At 50.2% G+C, this 10,000-nt stretch overlaps 2 non-coding genes across 2 annotated transcripts in view; both read right to left on the bottom strand.

The window, feature by feature from the left end:
• Nucleotides 1–3,202: 3,202 nt before the first annotated feature.
• On the bottom strand, nt 3,203–3,357 carry LOC143176508 (5.8S ribosomal RNA). Its single transcript, XR_013001046.1, has one exon. It is a non-coding gene; the product is annotated as a 5.8S ribosomal RNA (ribosomal RNA).
• A 6,601-nt stretch (nt 3,358–9,958) lies between these two features.
• The window catches only part of LOC143176511 (small subunit ribosomal RNA), a 1,920-nt gene continuing 1,878 nt past the window's right edge, over nt 9,959–10,000 (bottom strand). The window contains exon 1 of the ribosomal RNA XR_013001049.1: nt 9,959–10,000. This exon is cut by the window's right edge and continues 1,878 nt beyond it. This is a non-coding gene — a ribosomal RNA (small subunit ribosomal RNA).

The raw sequence follows: 10,000 nt of genomic DNA on the forward strand, positions 1-10,000 counted from the left end.
GACTTCGTCCTGACCAGGCATAGTTCACCATCTTTCGGGTCCCAACGTGTACGCTCTGGGTGCGCCTCTTCTCGCAATGAGAACGAGACGCCCGGGAGTGCGAGGCCGCATCGCAACGCGGCCCATCCTCCCTCGGTCGACGCTAAGGAACGACCTTCACTTTCATTCCGCCTTTAGGTTACAAAATCCCAATGACTCGCGCACATGTTAGACTCCTTGGTCCGTGTTTCAAGACGGGTCCTGAGAGTACCCAAAGCAGTAGCGTCGCCGACCGGTAATTCGAAGCTTGGCCAGTCCGAGGACACCGCCTGCCAACAGCTGACCAGGCTCGGAGCCGGCACCAGGTCCGTACCTCCGAGGGTATACTGATCGAGCTTGCGGCGGGCCTGACGCACATACATTCGAAAATGGATTGGTTGCGGCCCGATACCGTCAGAGTACCGTCGCGCAGCCGGCCGGGCCGCCGAGGGTCTGTCGCGTGCGCCAAAGGCGACGCGGCAGGCAACCACTCGGGCCGTAGACCGACACGCAACGGGTCGCGACGTTCTACTAAGGGAGAAGTGCACGACTACGTTGCCGGAACATTTAGGCCGAAGGCGGTGTACCCTCGCGCATTGGAACCACGAAGGTCCATACGCGGGGTATCTGCGCGCCAACGGAAGCCAGCCTCGTCGACGATGAATCTCCCCATTCGATCTTTTGGGTTTCTCAGGTTTACCCCTGAACGGTTTCACGTACTCTTGAACTCTCTCTTCAAAGTTCTTTTCAACTTTCCCTCACGGTACTTGTTCGCTATCGGTCTCGTGGTCATATTTAGCCTTAGATGGAGTTTACCACCCACTTAGGGCTGCACTCTCAAGCAACCCGACTCTAAGGAAAGGTCCTCCCGAAACGCGTACCGGTCGCTACGGGCCTGGCACCCTCTACGGGTAAATGGCCCCATTCAAGATGGACTTGGACGCGGGGTTCGACGTCACGGGATAAATGGACCCTCCTGAACACTACATTTCCCTACGGCGGAACCGCGGGATTCAGTGCTGGGCTAATTCCTGTTCGCTCGCAGCTACTAAGGAAATCCTTGTTAGTTTCTTTTCCTCCGCTTAGTAATATGCTTAAATTCAGCGGGTAATCTCGCCTACTCTGAGGTCGTCGTGAACGTGAATTGTATGAAAATTCAATCGAATTTCATAAAAATCGCTCAAAGCAAAAAAAACAAAGTCTAGAGGAGAGTGCGTTCGAACACAACAATATTCATATTATAACGTATATAAATGATAAATATACCGCGACACGCGCGACTCCGTATCGTCGCGAAAAATCGTTCGCGAACGCGTCTTATGCGCCTCACCAGTGGTCTCTGCTGCGTCGCGTGTCTATATTCTCTTTTTACACTCTTCTCCTTCTTCTATCACATTTTACTCGATCGCGAAAAAGACTCTCGCTAGACGATCTCGCGCTCCGGTTAACTTTAACGCCCGTCCGAGAAGAATTTTCGGGGACTGGACGACCGAAGCGGATCTCGCGCGGTCTCGCGATCGACAGTGAAGAGAAGTGCAGAAGAGGAAAAGAAGACACGACAAACACACACCATGGGGCGACCGACGCGTTCGTTTCAACGCTTTCGCACAAAGTCGGCGGCGGTTATATATTTATATCATTATATTCCGGCGGACGGGACGCGACGTTCGAAAGCCTCGCCAAAGAGGAGCTCCTGCCTCTTCCTCTCTCTTTTCTACGAGAAAAGATAAACGTATTTTACGGGGATACGGAAACGTTACCACGTGGTGTCACACACGATCGTCCGTCTCTTCTCTATAGCAGAAACCGATAAAAATACACCTCCCGAAAGAGAGTATATGGTGATTCTTTTTATATATATATATTTCGAAATACAACTGAACGTGGCGGAAGCGCACGGTGGTGGTCCAGCGAGGACACGCGACGACGGGGAATAAGAACTATTCGACCCGTTACGAATACGCATGCTCGTCCCGCACGATTTTAACACACACCGTGTTTTTCTCCAGTCGTCAAAGCGTTCGTGCGTCGAATTCGAAAAATAAAAAAAAAAGAAAAACACCTTTTCTCTCTCTCGGGGTAAAAGAGTCGATGTGTATTGTGTATAAAGGTTCTGCGAGAAGTCTCGTTTTGACGTGTGTTCCGCCGATAACGACGATCCTCCGAAACGGGGATACAGAAACGTTACACCTCACAACACGATCTCCGTCTCTTCTCTATAGCAGAAACCGATAAAAATACACCTCCCGAAAGAGAGTATATGGTGATTCTTTTTATATATATATATTTCGAAATTCAACTGAACGTGGCGGAAGCGCACGGTGGTGGTCCAGCGAGGACACGCGACGACGGGGAATAAGAACTATTCGACCCGTTACGAATACGCATGCTCGTCCCGCACGATTTTAACACACACCGTGTTTTTCTCCAGTCGTCAAAGCGTTCGTGCGTCGAATTCGAAAAATAAAAAAAAAGAAATACACCTTTTCTCTCTCTCTCGGGGTAAAAAGAGTCGATGTGTATTGTGTATAAAGGTTCTGCTGCGAGAAGTCTCGTTTTGCCGTGTGTTTTCGGTAACGACGATCCTCCGAAACGTACATCTCATTCGTAAGAGAGGAAGAAAACAATCTCCCTGGGGCCAGTCGGTAATATACCGACATACGACGTGTCGTGCACATCCGTCTCACGCACGGTATACAAAATATGAATAAAACGTGTGTAGTCTCTCTCTCTCGACTTCTTAATATTTTCTTTCACCTCTGACGCATCATTTCAGGTGACGTCGGGAGCGCGGGAAAAAAAATTTTTCTAAACACACGAAACCGTTCATCTCACGAACAGCCGAAAAAGTTGTCGCTCAGATCCATATCGCAGTGGAGCGGTATCCGCGGGCGGTCGTAATTGAACGACGCACGACGCCGCGAACACTCACGCGAGTCCATACAAACGATTCCGATCGTTTTGCAACAACTAGAACGTACACTGTCCGTGAAATTCACAGAATTTTCGCGTGTCCGCGACAAACGCCGACGAGACACCCATCGTTCGCTCGTACGTAGCATCCTTCTCTTAACCCGACTCAGAGACGTTCTTTGCGCCCTTCGGTAAAAAAAACGTTCGATCCGAAGAGGTGAACGACGGCGGGGATTTGACAGAGCTACGCAAGCAGTGTATGGTACGTAAACGACCCTCAGCCAGGCGTGGTCCAGGAATTGTATCCGTGGACCGCAATGTGCGTTCGAAATGTCGATGTTCATGTGTCCTGCAGTTCACACGTTGACGCGCAATTAGCTGCGTTCTTCATCGACCCACGAGCCAAGTGATCCACCGTTCAGGGTAATCGTATAAATTTTATATTTCACATATATAATTTTATTCTCACTTGTTCGACCTAATATCTCTCTTCTTTCAAAGAGAAGATAAAAGTTGATACCTGAATCTCCGACCAGCGCGCGAAGGAGATTCAGGCGTCGCCTTGGAGACGACACCGAAGCCTTTCGAGACGAAAAACGTTCAAGTAATATGTATATATTTCTCGACGTTCCGGGCGTATAGTGCATTCAAAAACCCGCGAAAGACGCAGAAGACTCGCACGCGTGGAAACGACGGGGATATATTTTGTATCCTACCCGATACTGAATCCATCGCGTGCAGTCGACCCTCGCGTTCTTCCGATCAGACGCATCTATTGTTGCGCGCATGTTTTCGCGTCGCATCGCGCGAAACGTTGCACGAATCGTACCGATCGATCGATTGAAAGCAAATAATGAAAAAAGACTTCACAGCTGGCTCTTTGCCGGTCATTCGTCCCATGTTATCTCTTGCCGCGAAATTGGCGCGCAAGAGTTGGGTGTCAGACGCGCGGCTTTTAAAACGAGCTTCACGGCCGGTCCCTTCGTTACCGCTTTCGTTCTTTCTCTCGGAACGACCATGAACGAACACGACGAGCGACGCTACGGCATACACACGTCCACGGATTCGATTAAAAAAACAGACTTCACAGCTGGCTCTTTGCCGGTCATTCGTCCCATATTATCTCTTGCCGCGAAATTGGCGCGCAAGAGTTGGGTGTCAGACGCACGGCTTTAAAACGAGCTTCACGGCCGGTCCTCTCAATTCCGTGTACGGTACACGCAAGATGCGGGTTCCACTTCCAGACTACCCGGTCCCTTCTCTCTACGAGAATCGATAGTAGAAGAACGGCTCGAAAACGCGTCTCAGAGACTAGGGGAAAAGAAGCGGTATGCGAGCGAAACGAAAACGCATTATGGAAACGTCGCGAAACAATGTTCGACGGTTGCTCGGTTCCAATCGTGCGGCCGTTTCAATTTCTCGTGCGCTTCACCGTCCCTCCGTAACTCTGGCCGATCGCGTATACCGAAGAGCCGACACGCGCAAAAACCACAGGCATTGTATACTGTGTATATATATATATATATGTTACAGTCACAGCCTTCGCGCGTTTTACTCTCCGACGCGGGGTTTCCACGACGAAAGAGAGACAGTTTCGTGGCGGGTGACTCGGCCGAATCGCTACGACGGGTATTTCTATTATAGAACGAATCATCGCCACCCTTTACCAGTGCCCGACGAAGGAATCACAAGGTCATCTGGAGTTTACAATGCCAGCGACGGTAATTCCAACGAAGACCCGATAAGTCAACTCATCGTTCTATTTCTCCCCGTACAGAAAAGCGAATCGACGCTAATGCACCTCGCGCAAGCACGAACGTTCTCTTCGCGTGGATCGTCCCATCGTCCAAAGATGTAAAGACGCATTGGAGATCGTGGTCTCTGGCGGGCTCATTGCACGCCCCACTGCATATCTTTCCTCGAATCGAGAATGATTCGTCCACTAAGGCTGCGAAACTACGCGTCGAGGAAACTAGGGGAAAGAAGCGGGATGCGAGCGAAACGACAATACATTATGGAAACGTCGCGAAACAATGTTCGGCGGTTGCTCGTTTCCTCCTGCGGACGTTTCATTGCTCGGGCGCTTCACGTCCCTCCGTAACCTTCGCGCGATCGCGTGCCCCGGAGAGCCGGCAACCGGTGAACCACAGGCGTATAAACTATAGTCTTCTATAGCAAGCCTTCGGCGGTTACTCTCCGACGCGGGGATTCCACGACGAGAGAGAATTTCGTGGCGGGTGACATCGGTCGAAACGCTACGACGGGTATTTCTATTATAGAACGAATCATCGCCACCCTTTACCAGTGCCCGACGAAGGAATCACAAGGTCATCTGGAGTTTACAATGCCAGCGACGGTAATTCCAACGAAGACCCGATAAGTCAACTCATCGTTCTATTTCTCCCCGTACAGACAAGCGAATCAACGCTATCGCACCTCACGCATGCACGAACGTTCTCTTCGCGTGAATCGTCCCATCGTCGAAAGATATAGCCGCTTGGAGATCGTGGCCCATCAAGTTCTTCCGTAACTCCTGCGCGATCGCGTACCCCGGAGAGCAGGCAACCGGTGAACCACAGGCGTATAAACTATAGTCTTCTATAGCAAGCCTTCGCGTTTACTCTACGACGCGGGGATTCCACGACGAGAGAGATTTTCGTGGCGGGTGACACGGCCGAATCGCTACGACGGGTATTTCTATTATAGAACGAATCATCGCCACCCTTTACCAGTGCCCGACGAAGGAATCACAAGGTCATCTGGAGTTTACAATGCCAGCGACGGTAATTCCAACGAAGACCCGATAAGTCAACTCATCGTTCTATTTCTCCCCGTACAGAAAAGCGAATCGGCGCTATCGCACCTCACGCAAGCAGGAATGATCTCTTCGCGTGGATCGTCCCATCGTCGAAAGATGTAAGACGTACAGAAATCGTGGTCCATCACGATTATTCGTAACTCTCCGAGTCGCGTATCTGAGAGTAGGGCAAACGGAGAACCACAGGCATAAATAATACTATATATTTCTTATATAGTTAGCCTTCGCGTTTTACTCTCCGACATGGGGATTCCACGACGAGAGAGAGTTTCGTGGCGGGTGACTCGGCCGAATCGCTACGACGGGTATTTCTATTATAGAACGAATCATCGCCACCCTTTACCAGTGCCCGACGAAGGAATCACAAGGTCATCTGGAGTTTACAATGCCAGCGACGGTAATTCCAACGAAGACCCGATAAGTCAACTCATCGTTCTATTTCTCCCCGTACAGAAAAGCGAATCGACGCTATCGCACCTCGCGCGAGCACGTAACTACTCTTCGCGTGGATCGTCCCATCGTCGAAAGATGTAAGACGCACGGAAATCGTGGCCCATCAACGTTTTTTTGTAACTCTGCCGATCGCGTATCACAGAGCCGAGACGCACATACCACAGGCGTATAATACCGTTTTCTTTCGTATGGTAAGCCTTCGCGTTTACTCTTCGGCGCGGGGTTTCCACGTCGAGAGAGACTTTCGTGGCGGGTGACATCGGTCGAAACGCTACGACGGGTATTACTATTATAGAACGAATCATCGCCACCCTTTACCAGTGCCCGACGAAGGAATCACAAGGTCATCTGGAGTTTACAATGCCAGCGACGGTAATTCCAACGAAGACCCGATAAGTCAACTCAACGTTCTATTTCTCCCCGTACAGAAAAGCGAATCGACGCTGTTGCACCTCACGCAAGCACGAACGTTCTCTTCGCGTGGATCGTCCCATCGTCGAAAGATGTAAGACGCACGGAAATCGTGGCACATCACGTGTTTTCGGAACTCTGTCGACCGCGTATCTCAGAGACGACGCGCGCGAACCACTGGCATATACTATTATATATCGCGTTTTACCCTCCGACGCGGGGATTCCACGACGAGAGAGAGTTTCGTGAGCGGGTTGACTCGGAAGAAACGCTACGACGGGTATTTCTATTGTAGAACGCATCATCGCCACCCTTTACCAGTGCCCGACGAAGGAATCACAAGGTCATCTGGAGTTTACAATGCCAGCGACGGTAATTCCAACGAAGACCCGATAAGTCAACTCAACGTTCTATTTCTCCCCGTACAGAAAAGCGAATCGACGCAATCGCACCATACGCGTGCACGTAAACAACTCTTCGCGTGGATCGTCCCATCGTCGAGAGACGTAAGTTTTCATAGTATGAATTCGCGTTTTACTCTCCGACGCGGGGATTCCACGACGAGAGAGAGTTTCGTGAGCGGGTTGACTCGGAAGAAACGCTACGACGGGTATTTCTATTATAGAACGAATCATCGCCACCCTTTACCAGTGCCCGACGAAGGAATCACAAGGTCATCTGGAGTTTACAATGCCAGCGACGGTAATTCCAACGAAGACCCGATAAGTCAACTCAACGTTCTATTGCTCCCCGTACAGAAAAGCGAATCGACGCAATCGCACCATACGCGTGCACGTAACAACTCTTCGCGTGGATCGTCCCATCGTCGAGAGACGTAAGTTTCCATACTATGAATTCGCGTTTTACTCTCCGACGCGGGGATTCCACGACGAGAGAGAGTTTCGTGAGCGGGTTGACTCGGAAGAAACGCTACGACGGGTATTTCTATTATAGAACGAATCATCGCCACCCTTTACCAGTGCCCGACGAAGGAATCACAAGGTCATCTGGAGTTTACAATGCCAGCGACGGTAATTCCAACGAAGACCCGATAAGTCAACTCAACGTTCTATTACTCCCCGTACAGAAAAGCGAATCGACGCAATCGCACCATACGCGTGCACGTAACAACTCTTCGCGTGGATCGTCCCATCGTCGAGAGACGTAAGTTTCATAGTAAGCCTTCGGCGTTTTACTCTCCGACGCGGGGATTCCACGACGAGAGAGAGAGTTTCGTGAGCGGGTTGACTCGGAAGAAACGCTACGACGGGTATTTCTATTATAGAACGCATCATCGCCACCCTTTACCAGTGCCCGACGAAGGAATCACAAGGTCATCTGGAGTTTACAATGCCAGCGACGGTAATTCCAACGAAGACCCGATAAGTCAACTCAACGTTCTATTTCTCCCCGTACAGAAAAGCGAATCGACGCAATCGCACCATACGCGTGCACGTAAACAACTCTTCGCGTGGATCGTCCCATCGTCGAGAGACGTAAGTTTTCATAGTATGAATTCGCGTTTTACTCTCCGACGCGGGGATTCCACGACGAGAGAGAGTTTCGTGAGCGGGTTGACTCGGAAGAAACGCTACGACGGGTATTTCTATTATAGAACGCATCATCGCCACCCTTTACCAGTGCCCGACGAAGGAATCACAAGGTCATCTGGAGTTTACAATGCCAGCGACGGTAATTCCAACGAAGACCCGATAAGTCAACTCAACGTTCTATTACTCCCCGTACAGAAAAGCGAATCGACGCAATCGCACCATACGCGTGCACGTAACAACTCTTCGCGTGGATCGTCCCATCGTCGAGAGACGTAAGTTTCCATACTATGAATTCGCGTTTTACTCTCCGACGCGGGGATTCCACGACGAGAGAGTGTTTCGTGAGCGGGTTGACTCGGAAGAAACGCTACGACGGGTATTTCTATTATAGAACGCATCATCGCCACCCTTTACCAGTGCCCGACGAAGGAATCACAAGGTCATCTGGAGTTTACAATGCCAGCGACGGTAATTCCAACGAAGACCCGATAAGTCAACTCAACGTTCTATTGCTCCCCGTACAGAAAAGCGAATCGACGCAATCGCACCATACGCGTGCACGTAACAACTCTTCGCGTGGATCGTCCCATCGTCGAGAGACGTAAGTTTCATAAGTAAGCCTTCGGCGTTTTACTCTCCGACGCGGGGATTCCACGACGAGAGAGTGTTTCGTGGCGGGTGACTAGGCCGAAACGCTACGACGGGTATTTCTATTATAGAACGAATCATCGCCACCCTTTACCAGTGCCCGACGAAGGAATCACAAGGTCATCTGGAGTTTACAATGCCAGCGACGGTAATTCCAACGAAGACCCGATAAGTCAGCTCATCGTTCTATTTCTCCCCGTACAGAAAAGCGAATCGACGCTATCGCACCTCGCGCGAGCACGTAACAACTCTTCGCGTGGATCGTCCCATCGTCGAGAGACGTAAGACGCACGGAAATCGTGGTTCATCGCGTCTTTTCCTACTCTCTTGAATCGCAATTTCGTATAGAGCCTACACACGCGAACCACCGGCATATACTATTTCTTCTCTCATAGTAAGCCTTCGCGCGTTTTACTCTCCGACGCGGGGATTCCACGACGAGAGAGTGTTTCGTGGCGGGTGTCTCGGCCGAATCGCTACGACGGGTATTTCTATTATAGAACGAATCATCGCCACCCTTTACCAGTGCCCGACGAAGGAATCACAAGGTCATCTGGAGTTTACAATGCCAGCGACGGTAATTCCAACGAAGACCCGATAAGTCAACTCATCGTTCTATTTCTCCCCGTACAGAAAAGCGAATCGACGCTATCGCACCTCGCGCGAGCACGAAACAACTCTTCGCGTGGATCGTCCCATCGTCGAAAGATGTAAGACGCACGGAAATCGTGGTTCGGCGGGCTCTATGCGCCTTGTTCAAAGTAAAAAAAAAAAAATTTCGACGGACGGGAGAAGTGTATTTCTCCGCGCGTAAGCCGTTCGAAATTTCCGACGGACGGGAGATGAACTCTCCGCGCGTAAGCCGTCTAGTCATACAGCAGAGCAGGTATCGAGATACCTCTCTGTGCATGATCGTTCAAGTATTTTTCACGAGGAAGCGTTGTTGCACGTTTATCGCTCCTTCCTCCTCTGTATATATAATATTATTTCTCTTGTGTATCGAGTGTGTGCAGAAATTGAACTCGTACACTTATATATATATATGTATGTATCTTTCGCTCCTTTTTATATTATCTTTCGCTCCACTCTTTATATTTCTCATGTTTCCTTCTTTCGGTCAGTTCTTGTAGTGTATTTTGCTCGTTAATGATCCTTCCGCAGGTTCACCTACGGAAACCTTGTTACG

The sequence above is a fragment of the Nomia melanderi genome, unplaced genomic scaffold, assembly GCF_051020985.1.
Source record: "Nomia melanderi isolate GNS246 unplaced genomic scaffold, iyNomMela1 scaffold0593, whole genome shotgun sequence".
In the NCBI taxonomy this organism is placed as follows: domain Eukaryota; kingdom Metazoa; phylum Arthropoda; class Insecta; order Hymenoptera; family Halictidae; genus Nomia; species Nomia melanderi.